Source organism: Triticum aestivum, chromosome 2D, assembly GCF_018294505.1.
Source record: "Triticum aestivum cultivar Chinese Spring chromosome 2D, IWGSC CS RefSeq v2.1, whole genome shotgun sequence".
NCBI classification, from domain to species: domain Eukaryota; kingdom Viridiplantae; phylum Streptophyta; class Magnoliopsida; order Poales; family Poaceae; genus Triticum; species Triticum aestivum.
The window spans coordinates 199,805,175-199,826,271 of record NC_057799.1 but is presented as its reverse complement, the minus strand read 5'-3'; positions in this window follow the sequence as shown (position 1 = coordinate 199,826,271).

Sequence of the window (21,097 nt, the reverse complement as noted above, 5' to 3'; positions counted from 1 at the left end):
GAACTGTGGAGAACGGCGGGGAAGCAACGTCGCGCCATCCGGTCTCCTCTTGCGGTTGGAGAACGAATACTCCTGTGGCTCCGGCTGGCTCTGCACCCTCACGAACGGCACACCATACTCGATCGATTCGTTATCCTCTGGGTGCTCGACCTTCGACCTGTACGCCCACCACCTCCGCCTGACTATCGCCTCGGGCAAATATGTCTGCTCCATCGCCCAGAGGAGATACTCGATGAACTTGGAGGACTGCGGCGTGACTGCCGCTGAGGAGTACATGTACATCGCCGCCCTCATCGCCGCTGTCTCGCTCTTTCGCATACATTGCCACATGGCCCGCACCGTCCTCGAAATCTCCCACTCATTGTCAAACCAACTAAGGATCTCCTTCAACCTGGCTAACTTTGCCTGGTCGCCGCCGGCGATCTGCCTGATTCGCTGCTGCATCCTCTCCATAGATGTCCTTCTGAGTGGTCCGGTGCTAGCTTTGGAAGATGGGAGGAGAGACGGTGGTCTTGCAATAGAGAAGAGGGAGAGGCGAGACGGTGGTTTTGGAATGGAGATGATGGAGAGGAGAGGAGGTGGTTTTGCAATGGAGAAGATCAGAAGAGGGAGAGGCGAGACGGTGGTTTTGGAATGGAGATGATGGAGAGGAGAGGAGGTGGTTTTGCAATGGAGAAGATCAGAAGAGGGAGAGGCGAGACGGTGGTTTTGGAATGGAGATGATGGAGAGGAGAGGAGGTGGTTTTGCAATGGAGAAGAGGGAGAGGAGTGTGCGATAGCGATTTAGGATTGGACGAGAGGGCCGGCGCGCTGTGACTGGATCAAAATCAAAATCAATTTACCCTTCAATTAAGAAAGCGACCCCACATTAACTAGTCTCCCTTTTATTCTGGGTCATAATTGACCATGATTTTCACACATAAAATATATGTTATACGTTGCAAAAATAATATAATTTGAAAGTACATTCAGATACGAACCAAACGATACAATTTTTGGTGACATGCATTCACATTTTGCTTGTCAAATACAGTACGTGGTCAAACTTTGACCCAAAATACGCAAAACAACAAAAAAATACTTCCAAGACCAGCGCCGCTCTTCCGCTCTTCTCCTCTTAAACCACCACCGCTCCTCTCCTGTTCCAATCTAAATGCAGCGCCGCTCCTCTCCTCTTCCATTTCAAAACCACCGCCCTCCTCTCCTGTTCCAGTCCAAAACCAGCATCGCTCCTCTCCCGTTCTAATCCAAAACCAGTGCTGCTCCTCTCCTCTTCCATTCAAAAACCACCGCCGGCGAGTGAAGGTGCTGTGAAGAAGTAGATCGATGGAGGAGTACAACCGATACGTGAGGATCGCAGATGGCGACCCTGTGAAGCTAGCTAGGATATTGGAGATACAGTCTTGGTTTGACAACAAGGACCAACTAGCGGCGACGGCGACATCCATGGCCAAATATCTACAACAGAGCGAAAAAGCGGCGATACTCCCGGAGGGAGTCGCGCCGGAGTACATAGAGCTGCTCCTCTGGGCCATGGAGCAAACAGATTCACCGAATCCGATCGTGAGGGAGCGGTGGTGGGAGTATCGATCCCAGATGGAGCATCCACCAGAGATTGAAGGATCGAGCATCTACAGGGTGCCGTTTGTGAGGGTGTCCTGCCAGAGCGAGCCGGTGGAGTCTTCGTCGACCGAACCCAACTGCAAGAGGAGAAAAGCAGTTGGCCTGACGACGCTTCCCTGCCATTGTCTCCCTCGCCGTTCACATCGTCTCACGGGGCGGCTGTCTGCCGCCGAGGAATAGGAGGGAGCTGCCCCCCCCCCCCAGCCCAATAGTCGGGCAGGTTGTGAATTGTCAGGAGGAGCTTAGGGTTGTCAGTATTTGCAGGTTGTGAATTGTGTTTTGTGTTGTGTATTTTGAGAGTACTTTTAGATATGAATGTCTTTTGAATTTCAGATTTGCAGTATTGAGCATATGAAGTATTTTATGAATTCTAGAGATCTATTTTTAGCACTTAAAAAATGTAGTTTCATAGGAGTATAAAAGTGCAGACAATGTGATTCTGAGAGAAGAAACTGCAAGTTTCAGTTTCAGATAAGAAACTGCAAGTTCAGTTTCAGATAAGAAACTGCAACTTTCAGAGGTAGAGCATTTATATTAACACGACCTTTTCAAACAGGGTTAACATCATGTTGGAAGTTTTATTCATGGTCAAAAATGGAACTACCAGCCAGTTAACATCATGCTGATCAACATTCATACATAGCACATCTTCATATGATGCACAGTCAAAATTCCCACACAATGTCGAGTGTGCGAAACATAGAGAAAACGAGGGACGAAGTTTTGGCAAGTGTTGGACGTGGTTTTGGGCTGCCCCGTCTAGGCCTGCTCCCTCCTCCCCGCGGCCGGCTCTGCTGCCGCGCAGGCCTCATCGCCCCACCGTACTCCCATCGCTGGCCTAGCCATCCCTCTACTCACCCACACCTGTTGTTATTCTCCGGCGACGGCAGACGAACCAGTAACCCCTCGTACAGTCATACTCCCCTCCGCGTGGGAAACAACTGCCGAGTCTTCCCTGCCTCCGTGTCATTCCCTTCCTAGGCCTCGCCGTCGTCCACCGCCCTGGTGCTCTCGGCGCGGCCTGGTCAACATGGTCAATGACCGACATGCATCTGAAGTGGACTGTACGTGGAGAGGCCGACAGCTGGGTCCATGACCGCACGCAAGGAAATGCCTCCTTATTACGTGCAAAATAATGATTCCTCCACCTGACATTAGGGACCCACCAAAAGGGCCTCTGTATTTCGCGAAAAAAAGTTACCGCCGCTGACAGCTCGGACCCACCAGCTATATCTTCGCACGCAAGGAAGTGCCTCCTTATTACGCACAAAAAAATGAATACTCCCCCTGCTAGCTGGGACCCACCATGGTGGGAGGCTGACTTGTGGGCCTACTAAGTTGACTGGGACGGGGGGCCTTCGTCCACTTTAGTCAATATGAATGATTCTAGCTCCAGTGACCGTACGATGTCCATCCAACGGCCGTAGTGCTTCTTCAACCTCTGGTCTTCTTGCTCCAGCCGCCCAAAGCAGCGCCGGTCGTGCCGCATGCTCTTGCCTCCCGTGGCCGGCTATGCTGCCGCGGAGGCCTCACCGCCCCCTACTATTCCCACCGCTGGCCAGGCCCTGCGGCGACGGCAGCCTCACACCGCAGCCGAACCAGTGAACCCTCGTACTCCTCTCCGCGCGGGCTTCCACTGCCGCGTCTTCCCCGGCTCCGCGTCGTCCCCTTCCTAGGCCTCGCCGTCGTGCACCGCCGTGGTGCTCTCGGCGCGGCGTGGTCAACGTGGTCAAGGAACGACTTCCATCGGAAGAGTACTGTACGTGGAGAGGCTGATAGCTGGGTCCATGGCCACAGCCTAGTTTTTTGTGATTTGCATGTAAGTCGCTTTGTCAGGCCTGTTGGGCTACAAATCTTTCAAGACGAGGAGAGCTTTCATTCGGCTGGCCGAGAAAATGGCCCATCAGTAATGAGAAATGGGCTGTACATTTTTAAAACACATCAAACCCGCAATTAGTTTCAAATATCTTTTTTTTCATTTCGAGATTTTAAATTACATTAATTTTTATGCGTGGAGAATTTGTTGGATTTTATATTAATATACATTTATTTTTTAAATCAGTTTGAATGTGAGTCGAAATTTCGGGATTAAAAACAGTTCGGACCGCACCGAAATATGCAAAATTTCGTATAATTTTTTAACTGTGGCCACAATATGGGCTGTAATGCTAACAAAAAGAATATGGGCTCCAAAAAAAACCTTATTAATTAGCAAATGGGCTGTAAATTATTAGAAATAATGACAGATGGGTTGTATGCTGTTTTCCACAGATTTGAGGCTTTCCTAAAAAAAGGTTGACGCACAAGCAATGACTGTTGGATGGCCATCCAACGGCCGTCGTGCTTCTTCAATCTCTGCTCTTCCTGCTCCAGCCGCTCAAACAAGCACCGACGGGACTGCCTGCTCCCTCCTCCCCGCGGCCGGCTCTGCTGCCGCGCAGGCCTCACCGCCCCATCGTTCTCCCATCGTTGGCCTCAGCGTGGGAAACAACTGCCGAGTCTTCCCTGCCTTCGTGTCGTTCCCTTCCTAGGCCTCGCCGTCGTCCACCGCCCTGGTGCTCTCGGCGCGGCCTGGTCAACGTGGTCAATGACCGACATGCATTTGAAGTGGACTGTACGTGGAGAGGCCGAAAGCTGGGTCCACGGCCGCACGCAAGGAAATGCCTCCTTATTACTCGCAAAATAATGATTCCTCCACCTGACATCAGGGACCCACAGAAAGGGCCACTGTATTTCGCGAAAAAACGTTATCGCCGCTGACAGCTCGGACCCACCAGCTATATCTTCGCACGCAAGGAAGTGCCTCGTTATTACGCACACAAAAAATGAATACTCCCCCAGCTAGCTGGGACCCACCATGGTGGGAGGCTGACTTGTGGGCCTACTAAGTTGACTGGGACGGGGGGCCTTCGTCCACTTTAGTCAATATGAACGATTCTAGCTCCAGTGACCGTACGATGTCCATCCAACGGCCGTAGTGCTTCTTCAACCTCTGGTCTTCTTGCTCCAGCCGCCCAAAGCAGCGCCGGTCGTGCCGCATGCTCCTGCCTCCCGTGGCCGGCTGTGCTGCCGCGGAGGCCTCACCGCCCCCTACTATTCCCACCGCTGGCCAGGCCCTGCGGCGACGGCAGCCTCACACCGCAGCCGAACCAGTGAACCCTCGTACTCCTCTCTGCGTGGGCTTCCACTCCCGCGTCTTCCCCGGCTCCGCGTCGTCCCCTTCCTAGGCCTCGCCGTCGTCCACCGCCCTGGTGCTCTCGGCGCGGCGTGGTCAACGTGGTCAAGGAACGACTTCCATCGGATGTGGACTCTATGTGGAGAGGCTGACAGCTGGGTCCACGGCCGCAGCAAGGAAGTGCCTCCTTATTACGCGGAAAATAATGATTCCTCCACCTGATAGTTGGGTCCCACCGGACGGGCCACTGTATTTCGCAAAAAAAAAACGTTTCCCCTGACTGCTAGGACCCACCAGCTACATCTTCGCACGCAAGGAAGTGCATTCGGGAAAAAAATGATTCGCCCCCCTGACTGCTGGGACCCACCAGCTACATCTTCACAGGCAAGGAAGTGCTTGATAGTCGGGACCCACCTGGTCGAAGCGTACGTAGCGTTGTCATTCATGTCGCGAACGTGTATGTACATATATACTGGTGGATGTAGAGGCGCGCACGTGTCGTAGTAGAGGCGCGTACGTGTCGTAGTAGAGGGGCGCACGTAGCATGTACACGTACGTACAGCAGCCAGGGTGCAAGAAAGAAAACACGGCCACGTATGTGTACATACGGGCGGGGTCTCGAACGCCTATTCGCGCATACGTACGGCCAGGGCTCGTGTACATGGCTGGGTCGGAACGGAGAAACAGCGTCGTCGTCGTGTTCATGGGGAGGCAACAGAATGCGTCGTGTTCATGGGGAGGCAACGGAATGCGTCGTGTTCATCGGGAGGCAACGGAACGCGTTGGAGCCAACCGGCTGGGTCGGAACGGAATGCGTGGTCGTGTTCATCACGAGGGCTTGGACGGAATAGGCGATGGAAACGATGCCTGGCGTACCGCACTACGGACGAAACGGACCTCCTACGTTCGGAACGGGGTCCTGTTGATCGGGAGGGGTGTGGCGTACGGCAAAATGGAGGAAACGGACCTCCTATGGTCGAAACGGGGGTCCTGTTGATCGGGAGTGGTGTGGCGTACCGCAAAACGGACGAAACAGACTCCTACGGTCGAAACAGGGGTCCTGTTGATCGGGAGGGGTGTGGCGTACCGCAAAACGGACGAAATGGACCTCCTACGGTCGAAACGGGGGTAATGTTCATCGGGAGGGGTGTGCCGTACCGCGAAACGGGACTCCACGGGATACTGTTCATCTCCACCGTCGACCTCCTCTAGCCTCCACGGGCTACCGTCGACCTCCTCCAGCCTCCACGGGCTCCTGTTCATCCAGCCTCCACCGCGCGCTACTCCACCGGCTACTGTTCAACCACCCCTCCACGGGCACCCCTCCACCGTCTACTGTTCATCCAGCCCTCCACACCACGGGGTCTTGTTCAACCACCCCTCCACGGGCACCCTCCACACCACGGGATCTTGTTCAACCACCCCTCCACGGGCACCCCTCCACCGTCTACTGTTCATCCAGCCCTCCACCACAACACGGGGTCCTGTTCATCCAGAGGCAACGCCACCGCTCACTGTTCATCCAAACCCCCCCCTCAACGCTCACTGTTCATCCCAGAGGCAGCATCGATCGGCTTCAGTTAGCAGCAGTAGCGAAGGAATCGCTCGATCGGGTTCAGTTAACAGCCATCGATCGATCGCTCGGGTTCAGTAATGCGTAGCCTACAGTGCAATCGCTCGGGTTCAGTTAGAGCCCAACGCCTCGCTCGGGTTCAGTTAGAGCCAACGCCTCGCACACACACGCGTACGTGTACGAGAGAAATGCGCATCGCTCGGCCCCCGACCTCCCACCGTAACCGGGAACTCCCCGAAATTTTCCTCGCCCTCGCTTCTACCACAGTTTTTTCCGTCATGGACGGCCCAAAGAATGTCATGCAGCTGCGTCTCCGGCCCGCCCAGGACGAAAAGCCCATTTTCTGTCATGACTTTTTGTCATAGAAGTAGGAGCCCACCACATCTATGATGATACCGGGTTTTGTCACAATTATCGTCATAGAAGTGTCATATGTATGACAGAAAAAAAATTCGTTCAGCCCAAAATGTCACGGATGTGTCTTTTTTTTTGTAGTGCGAAGATATGCTCTGTCTCCGATTTCATAGACTACCTCCTTGCGTTTGGTATCCGCATAACTCTTCTGCCTGGACTGAGCTACTTTCAGTCTATCTCGAATCAACTTAACCTTCTCTTCAGACTCCTTGATTAAATCTGGTCCAAACAACTAACGGTCTCCAACTTCATCCCACATTAATGGTGTCCTGCACCTCCTTCCATACAAAGCTTCGAAAGGTGCCATCTTCAAACTTGCCTGATAACTGTTGTTGTATGAGAACTCTGCATAAGGCAAATTATCATCCCAACTAGATCCATAATCTAGTGCACAAGCTCTCAAGATGTCCTCCAGAATCTAATTGACTCTCTCGGTCTGTCCATCTGTCTGCGGATGAAAAGCTGTACTAAAGTCTAGCCTGGTACCCAAAGTCTGGTGCAACTGATTCCAAAACTTCGAAGTAAACTGTGTTCCTCTATCTGATACAATGGTCCTTGGAACTCCGTGCAGACATACGATCCTGGTCATATATATCTTGGCCAACTTCGCACTCGTATAAGTGGTTTTCACTGGGATAAAGTGAGCCACTTTGGTCAAACGATCAACTACTACCCAGATAGAGTCATATCCCGATCGGGTCCTGGGTAATCCGGTAATGAAATCCATGCCAAGCTTACCCCACTTCCATTCGGGTATCAGCATAGGCTGCAGTAATCCTGTTGGCTTCTGATGTTCTGCCTTCACTCTCTGACATACATCACTTACTGCTACATACTCGGCAATATCCTTCTTCATAGCTGTCCACCAGAAACGCTCCTTCAAATCGAAATACATCTTGGTGTTTCCGGGGTGTATGGAGTATGGAGAGTCATGAGCTTCCTGAAGTATTAACTTCATGATCTCTGCATTATTGGGTACATATACACGATCCCCATACCATAAGGTTTCGTGCTCATCCTCCCGAAAACCCTTGGCTTTTCCCTTGCTCATCTTCTCCTTTATCTCAGCAATCTCCTTGTCACCCTTTTGAGCTTCTCGAATCTTTCCCAATAATGTAGACTGAACTTCCATTGCTGCAACAAAACCTCTTGGAACTATCTCCAAACGAAGTTCCTTGAGATCGTCGACTAACTCCTGCGGCAATCTTCGAATTACGAGGGTATTGACATAACTCTTCCGGCTCAAAGCGTCTGCTACGACATTGGCCTTTCCTGGATGATAGTGCAGCTTCATATCATAATCTTTTATAAGTTCCAACCATCTCCTTTGCCTGAGATTCAGCTCCTTCTACGTGAAAATGTACTTCAAACTCTTATGATCCATGTACACATCACAACAGTTTCCAATAAGAAAATGTCTCCAGGTCTTGAGCGCATGCACTAAGACTGCTAACTCCAAATCATGTGTGGCATAATTCAACTCATGCGGTCGAAGTTGTCATGAGGCATATGAAACAACTCTTCCGTCTGGCATAAGTACACCTCCAAGTCCTTTGCAAGAGGCATCGCAATATACTTGGAAATCCTTGCGTATGTCCGGAAGAATCAGCACTGGGACTGTAACCAAACGTTTCTTCAACTCTTGAAAACTGGCCTCACATTCTTCGGTCCACTTAAACTTGGTGTCCGTCTTCTATAATTCCGTCATGGGCTTCGCAATTTTGGAAAAATTCTCAATGAATCTCCGGTAATATCCCGCGAGTCCAAGAAAACTGCGGATCTCACCAACTGAGGTGGGTGCTAACCACTTAGTGACAGACTAAACCATGGTAGGGTCTACTGCTATACCTTCTCCAGATATAACATGTCCAAGAAATCCAACTTCCTTCAACCAAAACTCACATTTTCTGAACTTGGCATATAGCTGATGTTCCCTGAGCTTCTCGAGAACTAAGCGCAAATGCTCCTTGTGTTCCTCTTCATTCTTCGAGTATACCAATATATCATCAATGAACACCACAACAAACTTATCCAAGAACTCCATGAACACCTTATTCATCATACTCATGAAATAGGCAGGGGCATTAGTCAATCCAAATGACATAACCGTGTACACATATATCCCGTACCTTGTGGTAAAAGCTGTCTTAGGTGTATCATGTTCCCGAATCTTCAACCGGTGGTATCCTGATCGCAAATTGATCTTGGAGAATACTTTAGCTCCTTGTAGCTAGTCAAACAAATCATTGATCATCGGTAGTGGGTACTTGTTCTTGATCGTCACCTCATTCAATGCACGATAATCAACAACCATTCTCAAAGATCCATCCTTCTTCTCAACTAAGAGCACTGGGGCTCCCCACGGTGACGAACTTGGTCAAATGTAACCTTTCTCCAATAATTCCTTAATCTGCTTCTTAATTTCCTCCAGATCATTTGCGGGCATCCGATATGGCCTCTTTGATATTGGTTCGCTGCCTGGCAACAACTCTATCAAAAACTCTATGTCTCGATCCAGCGGCATGCCTGGTAATTCCTCTGGAAGAACATCCGGGTAATCCTTCACTACTGGCACTTCCTCCTGAACAACTCCCGAGAGGGAATTTACTTGGGTCCTCCTTGGCGCATGTCTAGATACATACTTAATCCTTTTTCCCTTAGGGGTAGTGAGCAAAATTGACTTACTGGCGCAGTCGATGTTTCCTCCATACATAGATAGCCAATCCATGCCTAGTATCACATGCAATCCTTGTGACTCTAAAATTATTAGGTCTGATGGGAAAACATGCCTACCTATGGTCAATGGCATCTGTAAACATCCTTTGCTTGCCATATACTCCGCTCATGGCGAGCTTACTAACATAGGTGTCTTAAGAACTTTGGTGGGCAGCTTATACTTATCCACAAACCCCCTCGATATGTATGAATGCGATGCACCAGTATCAAAAAGAACGATTGCAGTAAATGACTTAATCAAAACTTACCTATAATTGCATCTGGTTGTTCTTCAACCTCCTCCATGTTAACGTGGTTCACCTGTCCTCTGTTAAAAGGGTTGGGCTTCTTCCCAGAACTTCCATTGCCATTTCCATTCTTTGCTTCAAGGCACTCGGTGGCGTATTTTCCAGTCTTCCCGCACTTGAAACAAGTAATGTGACTTAGATCCTTCTTGGTGGGTGTAGTGGGGTTGGAATGGTTCTGGCTGCTGCTTCCTCCATTTCCATTCCCATTCTTGGGGCCACTATGGTTATGTGAACTTCCTCCATCGTGAGTGTGGCCTCCATGGTTATGATGGGTGTGTCCTCCCGAGTTCGGGGTAAAACGAGGCCTTTGCTGAGCTCCTGAAATGTACTTCCCCTGTCCATACTTTCTTTTGCGGCTCTCTATCTGCTGCTGCTTCCCTTCAATCATAAGAGCCATGTCTACCAACTTCTGGTAGTTAGCAAAGGTTGACACCATCAACTGCATACTCATCTCATCATTCAGCCCTTCCATAAACTTCTCCTGCTTCGCGGCATCTGTGGCCACATCATCTGGGGCATAGCGAGCTAACTTACTGAACTCATCCACATACTGCCCCACAGTACGATTTCCCTGGCGTAAGTTGCGGAACTCACGCTTCTTCATGCTCATAGCTCCAGTTGAGACATGTGCTGTGCGGAACGCTTGCTGAAACTAATCCCAGGTGACATTGGCTATAGGGAAAGTGGCTGTGTAGTTCTCCCACCATGAGGCTGCGGGTCCATCTAGTTGGTGTGCAGCAAAGCACACCTTCTTAGCATATGTGCATCCTGCGGTGGTCAGCTCCCTTCCAATCCTGCGTAGCCAATCATCAGCAACAATCGGCTCGGTGCTACTGGAAAACACCGGCGGATTCAACCTCAGAAAACGGGCTAAGTTGTCAACTGGAGGTGGTGGCGGTGGGTTGTTGTTGTTGTTGTTGCCTTGGTTCTGAACTAGTAGCTACATCAAGGCATTCTGCTGTTGGATCAATTGAGTGAGCTCCGGTGGGAAGACAAATCCGGGGTCACGTCTCGGAGGCATCTGATGGGTTTAGAGGGAAGAGATTAGACTAGAGTGAGGTCTAAAGAGAAACCACTACCCATATGCACATGAGACAAACACATTCATAACACACCACTCAATTCAAACAAGGGCATACAATCGATCTAACTACCGTTACAAAATACTCGGACTATTACTATATACATGGGGGAAATACTACTGATAATATGTTGGTCGACTAGAAATTTTGATCCGTGGAAGACTCCATGATATCCGCTCCAGCTTCGTCTTTGTAATCATCATCACTACTGTCGGGGTCGGAGTCGGTGTCGTTGATAATGATGTAGTCTTCAGAACGGATGTCCTCCTCAGGTGCGGGATCTCCCATGAATACTCCTAGCTTCTTCTCTAGGTCTTCAATCTTCTCCAGTAGTACAGCAATTTTCTCCTCATATCCATCGCGTGTAGACTTGAGTTCCTCTTCAAGCTCCATGTTCCTGGTCATCACCTTCTTCAGATCTAGCATGCTGGCGCACATTTGGTTCTCCTGGCGGCGAATGTGCTGGTTTAACTCCTGGATGTAGGATGCAATGGACTTATCCCTCCTGGTGCTGATCATCTCCCATTGCTCATCTCGGCGCCCACATATCTGGTAGACGGTGTCCATAAGATCCTTGTTGTAAACTTCGCCAATGTGTCCCATGGCGATGTGGGCTGCCATGCTCTTTCCTAGACTCCAGGTTGGTGCATCAAAGGAAAACTCTATGGGCTCAGTAACTGGCGCGAATGTCCTTCCTGGAGCATGAACTCGAATCATCCAGCACTCCTCTTCTGGTAAAGTGGCGGTGTAGGTCCCGTTGAAGCTTGGTATTCTGATGTTCAGGTACCTAGTGACTTCCTTCAAGTGTCGTCCAAAAGGTGTGTCTTCATTCGGTTGAGCAAACTTGTTCCTTGGGTCCGCCATCTATAGAGTGGAAAATGGAGAGGAGTCAGAAATGAGTAGAGAAGAGTGACCTATGGCTTATCTTAGTGGTCGCGTCCTACAGTCAGCCTGTGCTCTAATACCATCTTGTAGCGATCCGACCTCAAATGGTCAAATCTCTGTGCATAAGTGTCATCCCTGGATCGGTAATGCTGACACACACAGTACTTGAAGGATTTATAACAGAGTGCGATCACACACTTATTACCTCGAATGTCTCAAAAGAGAACTTATTATAATAATATGGCTTAAGGCCATCTAAAAGATAACTGCGGAAGCATCAAAGGTAAATGAGTCCATCAACTCCAACGGCATAGCTGAATGCACGACAACGACCTAGCGCACCTTACTCTTCGTCTGAAAAGTCTACAACATAATACGTTGCAGCCCGAAACGGGTCAGCACATGGAATATGCTGGCAGAATAACATTGTAGAGCAATGATCAAATAACAGCTATCACTACATGCATATATGGCTGGTGGAGGCTCTATGGTTATCATTTTGCGTAAAGCCAATTTTTCCCTACTAAAAGGAATATGTTTTATTTAACTACAAAGTTGGTTGATAAATATTGAGAAGGTTCCTCCAACTCAATCCCAAATAATAAATTTAATTAACAACCCAACAAAATTAGTTAAGAGTTATGAGATCAAATCAATAATTCAAGTACCAGATATTCAAGATGTCCATAACCGGGGACACGGCTAACCATCATTAGTTTGTACACTCTGTAGAGGTTTGCGCACTTTTCCCCACAAGACTCGATCTCCTCCATTGTATTTCTCGCACTGCATGGTGTTTGAGAAACAGATGACCGAGATACAGTCTTTCCGAAGAGGTCCCCTTAACCGATAGATACGCCGGTACACCTACAATCCCCTACATCTGCTAGCCCATCATGGAAAGGATTCCCACAACTTACCCAACTATGCCAGAGCCCATAATGGCTTGTGGCTGCACACGGAAGTTTCTAGCATGAATAATCTTATGATCCATTTGAGCCTGGGTGGCGAACCCTAGGATGATCACACGGGTACTCCAGGATATCCTAGGACATCGCTGGATTGCTCCAGGTGCCCAGACAACCACTAGGTGCTCCAAGGTGCCTCAACCAATCCACCCAGATCTGTGTTAAAGTAGCCACCTTAAGTTAACCATTAATGATAACTCTCACATCTTTCATGGATCATTCAAGCCAAACCACGTCTACGAGCATAGCATAGCAGTATAAGCATAACGTAGAAGTAACTCCCAAGGTTTGAAATAAAGGACAATAGGTTCTACCTCATCATCTACTTCCCAAAACCCTCATGTTAATCAAATCCTACTCATGCAATGTTTGAGGGTTGAAACTAATGCATAAAAACTGGGTAATAAAGGAGTATGATCAAAGTGTACTTGCCTTGCCGATGATCTGAAAACCCTAGTGACTCGTAGTAGCACGCTTCGAACTCCGGAAACTCTATCGCAACAAACAATAGCATACATAAGCACTCAAGCATAATATGCAAGGGTAAAACTCAAGAGAAAATATCCAAACTGAAAGTTGAACTGAAGAGCTTCGATTTGCAAAAAGAATCAATCAAATTGGAGCTACGAAACTCAAACTGCGGTCAAAAGAAGTTCAAATTCAAATCTGCTTGATACCAAATTTTAAATTGTCAGAATCATGTTCAAGTAGGTTAACTGGAAAGAGTGATCCGAGACGAAGATTTTGGCGTTGGTTTCACTGGATTTGGACAAACGAGCAAAAAGTTGCAAGGGTTTGAAGATCAGGGGCTAATCTGCGATAAAAATAATCGTGGATAGGTCCCGGGATGAAAATAAAATAAAAGAAAACCGCTAACGAACGAACGTTCGCTAACAGAGGCAAACGGACGAATATGTTCGCTAACAGAGACGTTCAAGTGAATGTTCACTAATTAGAAACCCTAAAATAAAAACCGATCTAAACCGAAAACTGAAAAAAAACGTAGACCTAAAAAAACCGAACGGTTTTATACCGTTTAGCCGGGGTTGACCGACGGCGAGATCCAGCAGGCGACGGCGGGACTCCGGCAAGGCGGGGCGGCGTGCGGCAACGGTGGCGCAAGACGGCGTCGGCGCTGTGGGGCAGCGGCGCGGCAGCAGTAGCAGGCGGCGGCAGCGTGAGCTGTGGCGGCGGGCTGCGGTAGGGCGAGGTGGTGGTGGAGGCGGCGGGGGCGGCGGTATATAAAGGCCGGGGGGCTCCGACTTGGGCAGGGGGCGGCGTGGCGGCGCCGGACTCCGGCGAGTCCGCCTCGGCCACAGCTCGGAAAGGTGGCGGCGCGCATAGGCCGGCTGGGCCTTCGGCCCAGTCAGGCGAAGATTTTTTTTTAAAATAAAATTCCGCCTGAAGAAAATCCTAATAAAATATAAAAAAATTCTAAAAATCCCAAAAACAATTTTCACCGTCTAAATAAAATATTGAGAACAAAGTGAACATTTTTCTAGCCTAAAATGCAATTTTGAAAAATGCATATTTTTCTCATTCGAATAAAATAGCAAATAAAATATAAATTTTATTTTAAAATTTCTCCTCCAATATTTCTCTCTTTTTGAAGAAGTCATATTATCTTCTCTCTTTTATTTTTAATATTGGAAATAATTGGAAAAAATATTAAAACCAAATTGATCCTCTTTTCAAATTTGAGAAAAAATTCAAATATGAAAATAAATGAAATCCCCAACTCTTTCCTTGGGTCCTTGAGTTGCTTAAGATTTCTAGGATCACAACAATTGGTTGCAAATATAATATGATATGCATATGATGACCTATGTATAACATCCAAATTGAAAATTGGGATGTTACATACAATCTTCCTCGCACTGCGGAGGTTCGGCCGTGCGAATGGCCTTGTGATGCGTTCTTGAGAGCCGCTGGAATTTATGATGACTTTTATTACTTGGCTGAGAATGCAGGCCTCACCGACTTCCTCCACGACCAGCGCGAGCAGTATCTCCTACTCACTAATATTTTCGTGCAAAATTTTTATTTCCATGCTAAGAAATCACCACCTTCAGTGGAGTTTCACTTATATGATGAGGTTAAGGAGATGTCACTCCATGATTTTTGTCGGGTCTACAAGATACCCTTTGTGGGCAGCATTGAGGAACCACATCGTAGTGATTTGGATGGATTTATTGATAGAATTGTTGTAGGGGAAACGAGGAAAGTTTTAGATGCAAGAATTACTAGTATACATTTCCCTATTCTACGTTACTTCGCGATATTTGCTAGTAGATGCTTAATTGGTCGCGGGAACAGTGGAAATCTTAGTGCTCCTAATCTTATCATTTTGCGGCATGCTTTGTATTGTACAACTTTCAGCTTAGGCGCTATTGCTGCTAAACGATTAAGTCTGAACCGTACAAAGGGCCCCATCTTCGGAGGCATCTTTGCTTCATGCCTTGCTGAAGACTTTGAGATACCTATTAGGCATTATGAGAAAGAGGAAAAGTTGTTGCCCCCTGTTTTTCTAGATTATAAGAGTATGGTAGCACATGAATTTATTGTTAAAAATAAGAAGAAGGTGCTTAAGTATAACTTGATATTTGATAAAACTCACTGTGAGACTATTACCTTGCCTGCACCCTCTTTGTTTAACATACTTTCAGGCACGTACATCATCTTACCCGAGGCCATTTATGCATACTGGAGGCTGACACAAGTCCCAGAGCCTGAGTCTGAGCCACCACTTGACCCTTATCGACAGTCTGTTTATCAATGGGATCCGTAGGAGATCGCCAACCATTGGCACCCTGAGGACCGTCCTCAGTACACCGAAAAGAGTAGCTTTGATCTGTGGGCATAGGCCAACTTAGGCCAAAAGCCTAAGCTTGGGGGAGTACGTATTTCTCACCGACATTACATTCATGTTCACACACTCATGCCAGTTGTCGGTGCTCATACTTTTTCATTGTACTATCCATGCAAGTTTATTTTCTTTTCTAAGCCTTCTTCTTGTGTGTTTGAAAAAACTTAAGAAAAACAAAAAAAATAGTTATAGCTTTTAGCTAGTTTACTTTCCATGCCTGTAGTAGTAATAATTAAAAGAAAACCCAAAAAGATTTCTCGTTCTTCTTTTTCTTGTTGGGAGCTTTCCTGGGTAAATAGTTTTATTTCTTTTCTTTTCTTTGGGGGTCGAGAGGAGAAGACCATGATGAAAATGTTGAGTGGCTCTCATATGCATTATTGTTGATTTAACCAAGAGCCCATATTACTTTGTCTTCTCCCTTGTATTAAATGCTTGCAGATTCCAGCTTAGTCCAATGCACGTGCACTATTATTATTATACACACCATTCGGTCGTGCGAGTGAAATGCAATAATGACGATATATGATGGACTGGTTGAGATGAGAGAAGCTGGTATGAACTCGACCTATCTTGTTTTTGTAAATATGATTAGTTCATCGTTCCTAATTCAGCCTATTATGAATGAAACATGTTTGCAATGACAATTAGAGAATATAGTTGCTCATGCCATGCTTAATTTGCTAAGGAGTTTATAATGGTTTACCTTGCATGCCAACATGCTATTAAAATGGTTGTGATGTGGTATGATAGGGTGGTATACTCCCTTGAACGATTCGAGTGGCTTGACTTGGCACATGTTCATGCATGTAGTTGAAACAAAATCAACATAGCCTCCACGAAATTTATGTTCATGGTGATTTATATCCTATTCATGCTTGCACTCATTTTTGATTAATCTTAGTGCATGTTCATGACTGTTGTCGCTCTCTAGTTGGTCGCTTCCCGGTCTCCTTCTAGCCTTCACTTGTACTAAGCGGGAATACTGCGTGTGCATCCATTTCCATAAACCCCAAAGTTATTCCATCTGAGTCTACCATACCTTCCTATATGCGGTATTTACCTTCCGTTCCAAGTAAATTTGTATGTGCCAAACTCTAAACCTTCAAATGAAATTCTGTTGTCTATGCTCGAATAGCTCATGTATCAACTAGGGCTGTCTATATCTTCCATGCTAGATGGGTTATTCTCACGATGAGTGGACTCCGCTCATCACTCACGAGAAATTGGCCGGTAACCGGGATGCCCAGTCCCATGCTCAAATCAAAATAATTGCAAACAAAAATCCCCGAGGATTGTTGTTAGGTGGAGGCACCGTTGTTTCGGACAAGCCATGGATTGATGTTTGTTGGTGGTGGGGGAGTATAAACTTTACCATTCTGTTTGGGAACCGCCTATAATGTCTATAGCATGGAAGATATCGAGATCTCTTGGTCGTTATGTTGACAATGAAAGTATGCCACTCAAAACTCAAGCTCTGGCACCTCTCAAATCCCTGCTTCCCTCTGCCAAGGGCCTATCTATTTACTTTTATGTTGAGTCATCATCCTCTTATTAAAAAGCACCAGTTGGAGAGCACCGCTGTTATTCGCATGCATTGCTATTAATTTACATTGAGTATGACTGTGACTGGATCTGTTTTACCATGAATTACAATGTCTAGTCAGTCCTTGATTTTCAGGGGTGCTCTGCATTTATGTTTTGCGGTCTCAGAAAGGGCTAGCGAGATACCATCGTGTTATATCATGTTATGATTATTTTGGGAAAGTGTTGTCATCCCGAGATTTATTATTATTGCTCGCTAGTTGATTATGCCATTGATATGAGTAAACATGAGACCTAAATGTTATTGTGTATATGGTAAGTTCATAACCTTTGCCGAAAACTTGAATGCTGGTTTTACATATTTGCAACAACAAGATCAAACAGAGTTTGTAAAAGTTTTTCTTTATCGCTTTCAGTTTGTCAACTGAATTGCTTGAGGACAAGCAAAGGTTTAAGCTTGGGGGAGTTGATACGTCTCCAACGTATCTACTTTTACAAACATTTTTGCCCTTGTTTTGGACTCTAACTTGCATGATTTGAATGGAACTAACCCGGACTAACGCTATTTTCAACAGAACTACCATGGTGTTATTTTTGTGCGGAAATAAAAGTTCTCGGAATGACCTGAAAATCCACGGAGACACGTTTTGGAATTAATGAAAAATATTGGCGAAAGAATCAGCATCAGGTGGCCCACACACTACAAAAAAAGACACATCTGTGACATTTTGGGCCGAACGAATTTTTTTTCTGTCATACTTATGACACTTCTATGACGATAATTGTGACAAAACCCGGTATCATCATAGATGTGGTGGGGTCCTACTTCTATGACAAAAAATCATGACAGAAAATGGGCTTTTCGTCCTGGGCGGGCCGGAGATGCAGCTGCATGACATTCTTTGGGCCGTCCATGATGGAAAAAACCGTGGTACAAGCGAGGGCGAGGAAAATATCGGGGTGTTCCCAGTTAGGGTGGGTGGTCGGGGCCGAGCGATGCGCATTTCTCTCGTACACGCACGCGCGTGGGTGCGAGGCGTTGGGCTCTAACTGAACCCGAGCAAGGCGTTGGGCTCTAATTGAACCGAGCGATTGCACTACAGGCTACACGTTACTGAACCCAAGCGATCGATCGATGGCTGTTAACTGAACCCGATCGAGCGATTCCTTCGCTACTGCTGCTAACTGAAGCCGATCGATGCTGCCTCTGGATGAACAGTGAGCGTTGCTGGGGGTTTGGATGAACAGTTCCCGGTGGGGGTGGATGAACAGGACCCCATGGTGTTGCCTCTGGATGAACAGGACCCCGATCGATCGAGCCGGTTGGGGCTGGATGAACAGGACCCCGTGGAGGGTAGGATGAACAGGACCACCCCGTGGAGGGCAGGGTGAACAGTAGACGGTGGAGGGCTGGATGAACAGTAGCCCGTGGAGGGGTGGTTGAACAGGAGCCCGTGGAGAGGGCTGGTTGAACAGTAGCCGGTGGAGTAGCGCGCGGTCTAGGCTGGATGAACAGGAGCCCGTGGATGAATAGTTGAAGGTGGAGGCTAGGGGAGGTCGACGGTGGATGAACAGTAGCCCGTGGAGGCTGGAGGGGATCGACGGTGGAGATGTACAGTATCCCGTGGAGTCCCGTTTTGCGGTACGCCACACCCGTCCCGATGAATAGGACCCCCGTTTCGACCGTAGTGCTCCAACACAAGTCTGTTTCCTCCGTTTTGTGGTACGCCACACCCCTCCCGAGCAATAGGACCCTCGTTTCAACCGTTGGAGGTCCGTTTCCTCCGTTTTGCGGTACGCCAGACCCCTCGTGATGAACAGGATCCCGTTTCGAACGTGGCCGGTCGAACACAAGGCCGTTTCCTCCGTTCTGTGGTACGCCAGGCCTCGTTTCCATCGGCTGTTTCGTCCAAGCCCTCCCGATGAACACGACGACACATTCCGTTCCGACCCAGCCGGTTGGCTCCCCATGAACACGACGACGACGCTGTTTCTCCGTTCCGACCCAGCCATGTACATGACCCCTGGCTGTACGTATGCGCGAGTAGGCGTTGGAAACCCTGCTCGTATGTACGTACGTGGCCGTATTTTCTTTCTTGCACACTGGCCGCTTTACGTACGTGTACATTCTACGTGTGCGCCTCTACTACGACACGTGCGCGCCTCTACATCGACCAGTATGTACGTACACGTTATCGACCAGAATGACAATTCTACGTACGCTTCGACCAGGTGGGTGCCGACTGTCAGGCACTTCCTTGCGTGCGAAGATATAGCTAGTGGGTCCCAGCAGTCAGGGGGGCGAATCATTTTTTTGCCCGGATGCACTTCCTTGCATGCGAAGATGTAGCTGGTGGGTCCCAGCAGTCAGGGAGAAACCTTTTTGCGTGAAATACGGTGGCCCGTCTGGTGGGTCCCCGCTATCAGGTGGACGAATAATTATTTTGCGCATAATAAGGAGGCACTTCCTTGCTGCGGCCGTGGACCCAGTTGTCAGCCTCTCCACGTACAGTTCACGTCCGATGGAAGCCGTTCCTTGACCATGTTGACCACGCCGCGCCGAGAGCACCAGGGCGGTGGACGACGGGGAGGCCTAGGAAGGGGACGACGCGGAGCCGAGGAAGACGCGGCAGTGGAAGCCCGCGCGAGAAGAGTACGAGGGTTCACTGGTTCGGCTGCGGTGTGAGGCTGCCTCGCCGCAGGGCCTGGCCAGCGGTGGGAATAGTAGGGGGCGGTGAGGCCTCCACGGCAGCACAGCCGGCCACGGGAGGCAGGAGCATGCGGCATGACCGGCGCTGCTTTGGGCGGCTGGAGCAACAAGACCAGAGGTTGAAGAAGCACTACGGCCGTTGGATGGACATCGTACGGTCACTTTAGCTAGAATCGTTCATATTGACTAAGTTGACAAAGCACTCCCTCCCCGTCAACTTAGTAGGCCCACAAGTCAGCCTCCCACCAAGGTGGTTCCCAACCAGCAGGGGAGTATTCATTTTTTGTGCGTAATAAGGAGGCACTTCTAGTGGGTCCGAGCTGACAGCGGGGGGAACATTTTTTTCGTGCAATATGGTGGCCCGCCCGATGGGTCCCAGCAGTCTGGGGGGAAACAGTTTTTTCACGAAATATGGTGGCCCGTCCGGTGGGTCCCTGCTGTCAGGTGGAGGAATCATTATTTTCCGCGTAATAAGGAGGCACTTCCTTGCTGCCGTCGTGGACCCATCTGTCAGCCTCTCCACGTACAATCCACGGTCGATGGAAGCTGTTCCTTGACCACGTTGACCACGCCGCGCCGAGAGCACCAGGGCGGTGGACGACGGCGAGGCCTAGGAAGGGGACAACGCGGAGCCGGGGAAGACGCGGCAGTGGAAGCCCGCGCGGAGAGGAGTACGAGGGTTCACTGGTTCGGCTGCCGTCGCCGCAGGGCCTGGCCAGCGGTGGGAATAGTAGGGGCGGTGAGGCCTCTGCGGCAGCACAGCCGGCCACGGGAGGCAGGAGCATGCGGCACGACCGGCGCTGCTTTGGGCGGCTGGAGCAAGAAGACCAGAGGTTGAAGAAGCACTACGGCCGTCGGATGGACATCGTACGGTCACTGCAGCTAGAATCGTTTATATTGACTAAGTTGACAAAGCCCTTGGTACGCATCAACTTAGTAGGCCCACAGGTCAGCTTCCGAAATGATGCACCACAGATGTCAGGGGAGGAATCATTTTTTGGGCGGGTGAAGCTAGAATATCCGAGATTGAAGAAGAAGCACGGCATCCGTTGGATGGACATCCAACGGCCACTGCTACTAGAAGCGTGTGTTGACTATAAGTTGACAAAGCCTTGCATACGCGTCAACTCTTTTGTTTGAGGGGACGCGTCAACTTAGTAAGGCCACAAGTGTGTGGCAAAGAACTTATAGCCCATTTGTGATTTGTAAGAATGTGCAGCCAATTTTTGAATTCTA